This window comes from Dasypus novemcinctus, chromosome 3, assembly GCF_030445035.2.
Source record: "Dasypus novemcinctus isolate mDasNov1 chromosome 3, mDasNov1.1.hap2, whole genome shotgun sequence".
Taxonomy (NCBI): Eukaryota; Metazoa; Chordata; class Mammalia; order Cingulata; family Dasypodidae; genus Dasypus; species Dasypus novemcinctus.
Window position 1 is genome coordinate 35,862,603 of NC_080675.1, and position 13,652 is coordinate 35,876,254.

The following is a 13,652-nucleotide window of genomic DNA, read 5'->3' on the forward strand; positions in this document are numbered from 1 at the left end:
CGTAGGAATACAAAAAGAAATTGGAGGATGATTGTTCTTTACTGAGGTCTGCAAAAGCTGCAAAAGAAGAAGAATATAAAACCCTAAAGCTGAAAGTAGAGATTTTTGACGAAATCTTTGAGAAGCAAAGGATGACCGCCGAAGAGAAGCTCAAACTGAAGGCATGTGAGCAGGAAGAAAGCCAGGCACAGCTGTCAGAGGTAGAGGAGAAAGCAAACGTGGTTGCAAAGGAAGTTCAGAACTACAAGCAAAAAGCTGAGGAAATGGAACAGAAGCTTTAGGCAGCGGAGTGCTCATCAGAGAACAGATCGTTCTTCATGAGAAGAAAGCTCATGACAACTGGTTAAGAGCTCATGCTTTGGAGGGTGCATTGGTTGAGCAGACCAGAGAAGCTGACTACTTGAAATATAGACTGGAAATACACCAAAATAAGAAGCCCCAAGAGGAGGGTGGCATTAAGACACGAGTGCTGGGAAGGCCTGATATAGACCACCCTCCACAGAGAGATCCAGGACCTGGTGCAGCTCCCCTGTGGAGCAACAGCTCCAGAAGCTCATTCCCTGCTGGGTGGACAGAGCAGGGCAAGTAAACTCCTCTGCAGAGGCCTGAGGGCAGTGCCACCTTTGACAGCACCTGGAGAAGCTGTTAATATGTCTGCAAGGGGGCCCCCTCGTTTCCCAGGACCACCTGTCAGGCGCTACCCCATGGGACGCCCACCACCACCAATGCTGAGACGCTGGCCTCCTCCTCTGCCCTGGGGGTCTCTCAGAGCTCCCCCACCACTTCACCCTCCACTATTTGGACAATTATAGTGACACCTGAAGAGGACCCTCAGCAGTGGTCAGCAGGCCGAGGCCATTAGAAAGTTAGAAAAGGAGTCAGATCTGCCTTAAGGTCTGAAGGCTTTCCCTGTCCCATCCTGCTCCCGCCCTCCTTTCCTGGATGTTTTCCTAATAAACCTCTTGCTATTACCCTAAAAAAAAAAAAAAAAAAGAGCAAAGAGATGAGGGAGCCATGGGGGGAGGGGAGGGGTAAAAAAAAGTCATATTGTAAGTTGTTTTATTTTTTGTTTTTTTAAAAGATTTATTTATTTATTTCTCTCCCTTCCCTCCCCCCGCCCTGGTTGTCTGTTCTCTGTGTCTATTCACTGCGTCTTCTTTGTCTGCTTCTGTTGTTGTCAGTGGCATGGGAATCTGTGTTTCTTTTTGTTGCGTCATCTTGTTGTGTCAGCTCTCTATGTGTGCGGCCCCATTCCTGGGCAGGCTGCACTTTCTTTCGCGCTGGGCAGCTCTCCTTACAGAGCAGCTCAATAGTTGGACTGAGAGGGGCTCCTCTACGCAGGGACACCACTGCGTGGCAGGGCACTCCTTGCGCGCAGCAGCACTGCGCATGGTCCAGCTCCACACGGGTCAAGGAGGCCTGGGGTTTGAACCATGGACCTCCCATGTGGTCGACAGACGCCCTAACCACTGGGCCAAGTCCGCCACCTGTAAGTTGTTTTTTTTTAAAGATTTATTTTTTATTTCTTTCCCCTTCCCCGCTCCCCCCACCCAGTTGTCTGCTCTCTGTGTCCATTCGCTGCAAACAATAAAACCAATTCTCATTGGGGAGCAGATACAGCTCAGTGGTTGAGCATCTGATTCCCATATACAAGGTCCTAGCTTCAATCCCCTGAACCTTCATTAAAAAAAAAAAAATCCAACAGCATATCAAAAGACTTATATACCACGACCAAGTGGGATTTATTCCTGGTATGCAAGGGTGGTTTAATAAAAGAAAATGAATTAATGTAATATACCACATTAGCAAACTGAAGGGAAAAAAAACCACATGATCATCTTGATCAATGAAGAAAAGTCATTCGACAAAATCCAGCATCCTTTCTTGGTAAAAAAACACTTTGAAAGATATTAGGTTAATGCAAAAGGAATTGTGGTTTCAGACTGTTAATTTTAAATCATTATAACTAGGCTCAAACATATCTTTATTAATCAAAATAGGAACCATTATAATCAACATATTTTTGCCAATAAGAAATAAGTGTATTCCTGTAGTATAAAAATCTGTGCTTCGGCATTTGACAAACTCTTGGAAAGCATTTTCTGCATCCTGCTGATCGTGGAAGCATTTTCCCTGCAAAAAATTGTCGATATGCTTGAAGAAGTGGTAGTTGGTGGTGAGAAGTCAGGTTAATACGGCGGATGAAGCAAAACTTCATAGTCCGATTTGTTCAACTTTTGAAGCGTTGGTTGTGAAACATATGGTCGGGCCTTGCCATGGAGTAGAACTGGGCCCTTTCTATTGATCAATGCCAGTTGCAGTGCTGCAGCTTTCAGTGCATCTCATCAATTTGCTGAGCAAACTTCTCAGATGTAATGGATTCATGGGGCTTCATACAGCTGTAGTGGATCAAAGAGGCAGTAGACCACCAAACAGTGAACATGACCAAATTTGGCTTTGGGAAGTGCTTTGGAGCTTCTTCTCAGTCCAACTATTGAGCTGCTCATTGCTGGTTGTCATATAAAATCCATTTTTCATCTAATGTCACAATCTGATTGAGAAATGAGTCATCGTTGTTGTATAGAATAAGAAAAGACAACTCTTAAAAACAATGATTTTTAAAATTTTTGTGAGCTCTTGAGGCACCCACGTATTGAGCTTTTTCACCTTTCCGATTTGCTTCAAATACCAAATGACCATAGAATGGTTGACGAGTTCTTCGGCAGCTTCTCGTGTAGTTTGAGGATTAGCTTCAATGGTTGCTCTCAATTGATCAATGGCAGGCCACTACACTCCTCATCTTCAAGGCTCTTGTCTCCTTTTCAAAACTTCTTTTTTAAATATATATATTTATTTATTTCTCTCCCTTTCCCTCCCCTACCCCAGTTGTCTGTTCTCTGTGTCTATTTGCTGTGTCTTCTTTGTCCGCTCCTGTTGTTGTCAGTGGCACAGGAATCTGAGTTTCTTTTTGTTGCGTCAGCTCTCCGTGTGGGCTGTGGGCGGTGCCATTCCTGGGCAGGCAGCTCTTTCTTTCGCGCTGGGCGGCTCTCCTTACGGGCGCACTCCTTGCGCGTGGGTCTCCCCTACGTGGCAGGGCACTCCTTGTGCGCATCAGCACCGCGCATGGGCCAGCTCCACATGGGTCAAGGAGGCCCGGGATTTAAACCATGGACCTCCGATGTGGTAGATGGACGCCCTAACCACTGGGCCAAGTCCGCCGCCTCAAAACTTCTTGAACCACCACTGCACCATATGTTCGTTAGCAGTTCCTGAGCCAAATGTGTTGCTGATGTTGTGAATTGTCTCAGTTGCTTTATGACCCATTTTGAACTCAAATAAGAAAAATGCTTGAATTTGCTTTTTGTCTAACATCATTTCCATAGTCTAAAATAAATATAAACAGCAAGTAATAAGGCATTAGAAAAAAAGCATAGTGAGAAATGCACATTTAAATGATGTATAACATAAACACATTTATTTAAGAGTGTATGCCAATATCAAACAGCAAATTTCAACAATGAAAAACTGCAATTACTTTCTAATAAGATTAGAAGGAAAATTCCTCAATATGATAAAGGGTATATATGAAAAACCCATGGCCAACTTGTGATCACTGAATGGCTGAAAGTGTTTTCTTTAAGATTGGGAGTAAGACAAGGATACCCACTGTCACCACTGTTATTTAATATTGTGCTAGAAGTTCTAGCTAGAGCAATTAGACAAGAAAAAAAAATAAAAAGCATCCAAATAGGAAAACTCGTACTATTTATGTATGACATGATCTTACGCTAAGAAATTCTGAAATGTCTATGACAAAGCTACTTGAGCTAATAAATGAGTTCAGCGAAGTGGCAGGATACAAGATGAACACACAAAAATCAGCAGTGTTTCTGAACACTAGTATTGAACAATCTGAGGAGGAAAGCAGGAAAAAAATTCCATTTACAATAGCAACAAAAAAACTCAAATACCTAGAAATCACTTTAACCAAAAAAGAACAGGACCTATATGCAGAAAACTACAAAACACAGCAAACAGACACAGAGGACAACTGGGGGATGGGGGGAAGGGGAGAGAAATAAAAAAAATAAAATTGATTTGCTTTTAAAAATGGGGGGGGGGGGTGTCAGAGACTCAAAGTGTAAGAAGGTCTCAGCCTGATATTGCTGGCTTTGAAGTTGGAAGAAGGGGGCCATAAGTCCAGGAATGAGGGTGGCTTCTAGAATCTGAGAACAACCCCCAACTGACAGACAGCAAGGAAATAGAGACCTCAATACTACAGTTGCATGGAACTGAATTCTGCCAATGAGCTTGGAAACAGATTAACCCCCAGAGCCTCTCAAAAAGACTATAGCCCTTCCAACACCTTGATTTTGACCTCATGGGAATCCTAGAGCCAGCTGAACCATGTTGTGCCTGGACTTCTGATATGCAGAAATTGTGAGAGATGAGAATGTAGTTCCAGACAATGTCTTGATTGCAGCCTTGTGAGACCAAGCCTTGGCTAAGGTGTACTTGGACTCCTGACCCTTGGAAACTGTGTGATAAATGGGTGTTGTTTTAAGAAAAAAGCTAGAGGACAGGCTGAAACAGCCTAGAAAAAGATCTTTTAGGGTTTAGGACACCAGGTGAAGGCTGGACACTGCCCAGAGGAGAGAGGGATAAAGGAGGGAAATCGCAACAACAGAACTGTGAGCTGAAACCAGCAGCTGCTGCTGTCGGCACCATCTCACATACTAAAGACACTTTAGAATTCTCAGGCCTCTGGGAATTCTACAGACAAAGGGGGCTCCAGGGATCTACTACCCCAGGAAAGGGAAGTGAGAGGGACACAGCCTAAGGCTGACTCAGCTTCTGACCCACAAATTTGGTCTGTTGTGTCCCATGAGCCCTTCCAGCCCAGGTGGGACCACACACTGGTTCGCCCTGGGAGCCGGGGAAGGACTAGAGAAATCTAACCCTCACAATTGCTCTCTTCTAGCTGGACTAACAGTTGAGGATGCCCCAGGAAAGGGGAGAGAGAGGGTCACAGCCTAAGGCTGACTCAGCTTTTGACCCACATATTTGATCTGCTGTGTCCCAGGAGCCCTTCCAGGCTGGGTGGGGCTGCACCATTGTGTGCCTGGGAGCCAGCAAGGGGCTAAAGATATATGGCCCTCCCAATCTCCTCCTCTATTAACAGGGACTGATTGTTGAGGACTCAGAGGGGAGCGGAAATATTTCCAACCTGGGAAAAGGGAGGGAACTGCCAGAGAAGGTGGAGAACTGTCTCAGAGAAAGTTTGAATTACAAGGCTCATAGCCTCCAGACAGGAAGTTCTATCACATTGATTGGGTCTGTCTGCAACAAATACACGCTGACCAGGCATTGAAATGAGAGCTGACAAGAGTGCCATCTGCTGGCAGACCAAGGAAGTGCACACAAGAAAATTAAAAATAAGTAGAAGCTTTTTCCAGCCTCTACAGCCTCCCTCCCTAAGGCCCTAGGAAATGACTCTACAACCAATTACTGGGTCCAATGCCCAGTTTAGAACAACCAGCAGCATACTCCTACAATCCAGGTCAAGGCAAAAATCAAAGAACAATGATAACACACAGCCTCCTGCCACTAAATTCCTACAAAAGAGAAAGAAATTGAGCATCTCAGTTAACTACATCCTAATCAGATGCCTAGACAACAGCAAAAAATTATAAGCCATACTAAGAAAATAGAAGACAAGGCCCAGAAAAAGAATATATCAAAGCCCCAGAAGAGATGCAGAATTTGAGAGAGCTAATTGGCAAGATGTGAACAGATTTCCAAAATCAAATTAATGAGTTGAAAGACAATATGGCCAAAGAGATAAATGACATCATGAAGACACTGAGTGAGTGTGAAGAAGAATTTGAAATCCTGAACAGAAAAGTAACAGAGGGAAACGGACTTTGGCCCAGTGGTTAGGGCGTCCTTCTACCACATGGGAGGTCCGCGGTTCAAACCCCAGGCCTCCTTGACCCGTGTGGAGCTGGCCCATGCGCAGTGCTGATGCACACAAGGAATGCCCTGCCACACAGGGGTGTCCCCACGTAGGGGAGCCCCACGCGCAAGGAGTGCACCCCATAAGGAGAGCTGCCCAGTGCAAAAGAAAGTGCAGCCTGCCCAGGAATGGCGCCACCCACACTTCCCGTTCTGTTGTTCTGCTGATGACAACAGAATCGGACAAAGAAACAAGACGCAGCAAAAAGACACAGAGAACAGACAACCGGGGGAGGGGAATTAAATAAATAAATCTTAAAAAAAAAAAAAAGTAACAGAGCTCATGGGAATGAAAGACACAATAGGTGAGATCAAAAACACATTTGAGGGAAACGGACTTTGGCCCAGTGGTTAGGGCGTCCGTCTACCACATGGGAGGTCCGCGGTTCAAGCCCCGGGCCTCCTTGACCCGTGTGGAGCTGGCCCGTGCGCAGTGCTGATGCGCGCAAGGAGTGCCCTGCTACACAGGGGTGTCCCCCACGTAGGGGAGCCCCACGCGCAAGGAGTGCACCCATAAGGAGAGCCGCCCAGAATGGCGCCGCCCACACTTCCCGTGCCGCTGACGACAACAGAAGCGGACAAAAGAAAAACAAGACGCAGCAAAAAGACACAGAAAAAACAGACAACCAGGGGAGGGGAGGGGAATTAAATAAATAAAAATAAATCTTTAAAAAAAATAAAAATAATTAAAAAAAAAAACAAAAAAAAAAAACAAAACACATTTGAGGGAAACGGATGTGCCTCAAGTGATAGGGCTTCTACCTACCATACAGGAGGTACAGGAGGACCTGGATTTGATCCCTGGGGCCTACTGGTAAAAAAGAAAAAAAGAAAGCGTGCCTGCATGGTGAGCCAGTGCCCATGTGGCAAGCTGAGTGCCCACACAAGTACCTGTGTACTGAGCTGGGTGCCTGCACACTGAACCAAGAACCACATGTCCGTGTGAGTGCCTGTGTGGCAAGCCAGTGACTGCATGGTGAGCCGAGTGCCCATGCAGTGAGCCAGTGCCCACGCAAGTGAGTCACACACAAGATGATGACGCAACAAAAGAGAAACAAAGGGGAGAGTCAAGGTGAAGTGCAGCAGAAACCAGGAACTGAGGTGGCTCAGGTGACAAGGAACCTCTCTCCACATCAGAGTTTCCCTGGGTTGAATCCTGGTGAATTCTAGAGGAGAAAAACAAAAAACAAAAAACAAGAAGACAAAAAGAGAAATAGATACAGAAGATCACACTGTGAATGGACACAGAGAGCAAAAACAGCAGGGTGGGGGAGGGGGAAAGGGAGGGGAAAAATAAAATAAATATATGAAAAAACACATTTGAGGCATACAACTGCAGACTCAAAGGATAGAAGAAAGAATAAGTGACACTGAAGACAGAACAGCTAAAATTGAAGGGAGAAAAGAATGGAAAAAAGTGTGTGGGACTCAGAGAGTTGAATGGCAACACAAAATGCAACAACATACATGTCATGGGAGTTTCAGAAGGAGAAGCAAAGGGAACAGGGGCAGAAAGAGTACTTGAAGAAACCATAGCTGAAACTTCTCCAACTCTCATGAAAGAAATGAATATACATGTTTAAGAAGCACATTCTGATTGATACCCCAATCAGAATAAACCAAGTAACCCTACTCCAAGGCACATACTACTTAGAATGTCAAATATTGAAGATAAAGAGAAAATTGTCAGAGTAGCAAGGGAGAAACAAGCCATCACATACAAGGGACACAGTAAGACATAGCACAGATTTCTCTTCAGAAACCATGGAGGTGAGAAGACAGTTGTATGATACAATTAGGATATGGAAAGAGAAAAACTGTCAGCTGATAATTCTTTAGCAAAATTGTCCTTCAAATATGAAGGTGAGGATAAAATACTCATAAACAAACAAAGAGAGTTTGCAAAAAAGAATCCACCTTTGCAGGAAATAATAAAGGAAGCCTTAGAACCTGAAAGAAAAAGACAGGAGAGACAGGCTTGGAGGAGAGTATAGGAGAAAGAATAGCAGAAAGGATAACCAATAGAGTAAAAGGACAGACAAAAATAAGATACAACATATGAAAACCAAAGAATAAAATGGAAGAAGTAAATAGTGCATTTACAATAATATCATTGAATGTGAATAGATTAAACTCCCCAGTCAAAAGATACAGGCTGATGGAATGGATTAAAAAAAAAAAAAAAATGAGCCATCCATATGCTACTTACAAGAAACTCACCTTAGACCCAGGGATACCAATCAGCTGAAAGTGAAAGGTTGGAAAAAGATACTCCACACAAAAAGTAACCAGAAAAGAGCAGGGGGAGCTACACTAATATCAAACAAAACAGATTTTAAATGCAAAAATAGTTAAAAAAAAGATACAGAAGGCCATTATAAATAAAAGGGACAATTCACCAGCAAGGTATAACAGTCATAAATATCTATGCACCTAACCAGGGTGCCCCAAAATATATGAGACAAACTCTGGGAAAATGGAAGGGAGAAAGAGACATCTCTAAAATAATCATTGGAGACTTCAACACCCCACTCACATCATTAGATAGAATAACTTGATAAAAGATCAACAAAGAAATAGAGAACTTGAACAATATGATAAAAGAGTTAGACCTAACAGACATATACCGAACACCGCATCCAAATTCAGTGGGTTATACATTCTTATCAAGTGCCCATGGATCTTTCTCCAGGATAGACCACATGTTAGGGGACAACGCAGTCCTCAATAAATATAAAAATATTAAAATTATACAAAGCACCTTGCCAGATCATTAAGAAATGAAACTGGAAATCAATAACAGATAGGAAATAAGTAAATTTGCAAATGTGTTGAGGCTGAACAACACACTCCTAAATAATCAGTGGGTCAAAGAAGAAATTGCAAGTGAAATCAGTAAATATATTGAGACAAATGAAAACAAGAACACAACATATCAAAACTTATGGGATACAGTGAAAGAAGTCTTGAGAGGGAAATTTATAGTCCTAAATGCCTATGTTAAAAAAAGAAAGAACTAAACTCAAAGATTTAAATTAACAACTAGAGAAACTAGAAAAAGAACAGCAAACTGATCCCACAGCAAGCAGAAGGAAAGAAATAATAAAGATTCGAGCAGAAATAAATGAAATTGAGAAAAAAAAAAAAAACAATAGAGAAAATCAACAAAACCAAAAGATCAATAAAACCAACAAACTCCTAGCTAGACTAATAAAGACAAAAGAGAGAAAATACAAAAAATACAATAAGAAATGAAAGGGGGGAAGTTACAACTGACCCCACAGAAATAAAAAGAATTACGAGGATATTATGAGAATCTGTATGCCAACGAACTAGACAACCTAGATGAAATGGACAAATTCCTAGAAATGCACAAACTGCCTACACCGATGCTATAGGAAATACAAGAACTTAACAAACCAATCACATTTAAGGAAATTTCTTTGCTGGGAGATCAAAAATCTCCCAGCAAAGAAAAGTGCAAGCCCAGATGGCTTCACAGATGAATTCTACTGAGCATTTCAAAAAGAATTAACACCTATCTTGTTTAAATGCTTCCCAAAAATTGAAGAGGAGGGAAAATTACAGAACACATTTTATGAAGCCAACACCACCCTAATACCAAAGCTGGATAAAAATACAACAAGAAAATAAAATTACAGACCAATCTCTCTAATGAACATAGATGCAAAAATTTTCAACAAAACACTTGCAAATCAAATTCAATAGCATATCAAAAGACTTATACATCATGACCAAGTGGGATTTATTTCTGGTATGCCAGGCTGGTTCAACATAAAATCAATCAATGTACTACAGCACACTAACCAACTGAAGGAAAAAAAAACACATGAAAATCTCAATCGATACAGAAAAGGCATTCGACAAAATCCAGCATTCTTTTTTGATAAAAACACTTCAAAAGATAAGAATAGAAGGAAAATTCCTCAATATGCTAAAAGGCATATATGAAAAACCCATGGCTAACATCATACTCAATGGGGGAAGGTTGAAAGTTTTCCCTCTAAGATCAGGAACAAGACAAGGATGCCCACTGTCACCATTGTTTTTCAATGTTGTCCTAGAAGTTCTAGCTAGGGCAATTAGACAAGAAAAAAAATTAAAAGCATTCAAATAGGAAAAGAGGAAGTAAAACTCTCACTGTTTGTGAATGACACGATACTGTACTTAGAAAATCCTGAAGTATCCATGACAAAGCTAGTTGGACTAACAAATGAGTCCAGCAAAGTGGCCAGATACAAGATCAACAAGCAGAAGTCATTAATGTTTTTGTACACTAGTACTGAACAATCTGAGGAGGAAATCAGGGGAAGAATTCCATTTTCAATAGCAACAAAAAGATTCAAATACATAGGAATCAATTTAACCAAAGAAGTATAGGACCTATATGTAGAAAACTACAAAACAGTGCTAAAATTTTTTTTAAAAAACCTAAACAAATGAACATTCCATGTTCATGGATCAGAAGAATAAATACCATGAATATGTCAGTCTTACCCAAACTGATTAATAGTTTTAATGCAATACCAATCAAAATCCTAACAGCTTACTTTACAGAATTGGAAAAGGCAATTACCAAATTCATTTGGAAGAGAAAGTGCACCTGAATAGGCAAACACATTCTAAAAAAGAAGAGTGACATGGGAGGAACTTCACTGCCTGACCTTGAAACATATTACAAAGTGACAGCGGTCAAAACATCATGGTACTGGCATAAAAACAGACACATCGATCAGTGGAATAAAAATGAGAACCCAGAAATAAACCATCGCCTATACAGTCAACTGATTTTTTTTAAAGATTTATTTTTATTTTATTTATTTCTCTCCCCTCCCCCCCGGCCCCCCCAGTTGTCTGCTCTCTGTGTCCATTTGCTGCGTGTTGTTCTTTTTGTCCGCTTCTGTTGTTGTTAGCAACATGGGAATTTGTGTTTCTTTTTGTCGCATCACATTGTTGTGTCACCTCTCCATGTGTGTGGTGCCTGGGCAGGCTGCACTTTCTTTCACGCTGGGCGGCTCTCCTTACAGGGTGCATTCCTTGCGTGTGGGGCTCCCCTACAAGGGGGACACCCCTTTGTGGCATGGCACTCCTTATGCGCATCAGCACTGTGCGTGGGCCAGCTGCACACGGGTCAAGGAGGCCCAGGGTTTGAACCGCGGACCTCCCATGTGGTAGACAGATGCCCTATCCACTGGGCCAAGCCTGCTTCCCCTCAACTGTTTTTTGACAAACCCACCAAGGTAATGTTAACAGGACTAAACAGTCTCTTCAACAAATGGTGCTGGGACAATTGGATATCTATAACCAAGAGAATGAAAGAGGACCACTATCTCACTTCTTATACAAGAATCAACTCAAAATGAATCAAAGACCTAAATATAAAAGCCAATACCATAAAACTACTAGAAGAAAATTTAGGGAAACATCTCTAAGACTTTGTAGTAGGTGATGGTTTCTTGGACCATACAACCAAAGCATGTGCAATGAAAGAAAAACATTGATAAATGGGACTTTCTCAAAATTAAACACTTTTGCACCTCACAGTACTTTGTCCAAAGGGTGAAAACATAACCAACTCAGTGGGAGAAAATATTTGGAAATCACATATCCGATAAGGGTTCAATATCCAGATTATATAAAGAGATGTTACAACTCAACAATAAAAAGACAAATGATCCAATTAAAAAATGGGCAAAAGAACTGAATAGACATTTTTCCAAGGAAACAATACAAATGGCAAAAAAATACAGGAAGAAATGCACAACATTGCTAATGATTACGGAAATGCAAATAAAAACTACAATGAGATTCTATTTCACAATTATCAGGATGGCCACTATTAAAAAGACAGAACTACAAGTATTGGAGAGGATGTGGAGAGAGAGGAACACTTACTGTTGGTGGGAAAGCAGAATGGTACAGTCACTATGGAGGACTGCTTGGTAGTTTCTAAAGAAGCTGAATATAGAGTTGCCATGTGACCCTGCAATACCACTACTGGGTATATACCCTGAAGAACTGAGAGCAGTGACACTAACAGGCAGCTGTACACTGATGTTCATAACAACATTATCTACAATTGCCAAAAGTTAGAAACAATCCAGGTGTCCATCAACTGATGAATGGGTAAATAAATTGTGGTCTAGTCACAAGATGGAATATTATGCAGTGGTAAGAAGAAATGAAGTCATAAAGCATATGACAACATGGATGAACCTGGAGGACATTATGTTGAGCGAAGCAAGCCAGACACAAAAGGACAAAAACTGTATGATTGCATTACTATGCACAAATATATTGTGTAACATATTATATGATTTAAAAAAAATTTTTATTAGGTATCCAGTACATTTGAGAAATGTATGTTTTTATTCAACTGTTTCTTTTTAGTTTTTAATTGTTTATATTTTCAATTATTAAATGTACAAAATAAAGTTAAAAAAACAAAAAAGAAAAAAATAAATTTTGAGGTAATAAATTTGTTGTAAACAAAACAACAAAAAAGAGTAATGGTTTATCCTACCAGAGACCTCAAAATAATGTCACAATATAGGAAACTAAAAACGTGTATATGAACCAGTAGGAAAAAAAAAAGCCATTGATTGAACACTTTGGATAGATTGTGTGGTATGTGAATATATCTCAATAAAACTGCTTAAAACAACAACAACAAAAAACATTATAAAAAAAGAACAACAAAACAAAACAAAAAAACCCCACATTATGCTCAGTGAAAGAAACCAGACACAAAATACTACATTTTGGGTAAAATACTAAAGAGCTGACAAGAAGATAAGGAATTATGAGACCAAAATCTAGGTGAAGGCAGGACCTAGAGAGCTAAATAGAGCAACAATGCTGCTTTTACTCTAGTGCGATGTGTCTTACTTGATGAATTTAAGCTTGGTTTTTTGAGGCCCCACTCGGCAAGCAGGACAGAAAGCAAAGCCAAGGGCTGCTGGAAGTGAGAAATCTCAAGTTGGGACCTCAAAGGGCTACAGTGTCAGTTTAAGGGTGAATTGGAAGTAAGCACACCCCTACCTAACAGACTAGAAAGAAAGCTGCCTTGAAGCAGAAGGGGGAGTATGGGGGGGTGTGTGGCAAGGTATGGGAATGGGCTCATAAGCTAGCCCTTCTAGGGATATGTAGCCCAAATATACATATCCTGATGGTCAAAAGAAAGACAAAAACAAAACCCAAAAACTCAAATTTTGGTTTAGAGTGGTCCCTTCTGGCAGAAGCAAGAGCAAATCCTCTCAGGAGGAATGAAACTTTATTCTAGGCCAAAAAGAATTCCACAAATAATATTCTAAGGAAAAATCAGCTCACAGTAAAAAAAAAAAATAACTAAGCACACAAAGAATGAGAATGAGCAAAAACTACCAACAATAGAAACATCTAATTGCAATTATCTGTTAAAAGAAAAAGTAATAGTTTTTATCATTATTCACATATTGCATGCAGTAAAACATTTTAGGAGTACAAATGTTTTAAAATGGAGTCTTTCTCTCCTTTCTTACCATAGTTACACTCCTCAGAGGCAACAGTTTTCCCTATTTTTAGGGGTTCTTCTAGGGGTTACCATTATAATTAAAAATATATAGGGAAACGGATGT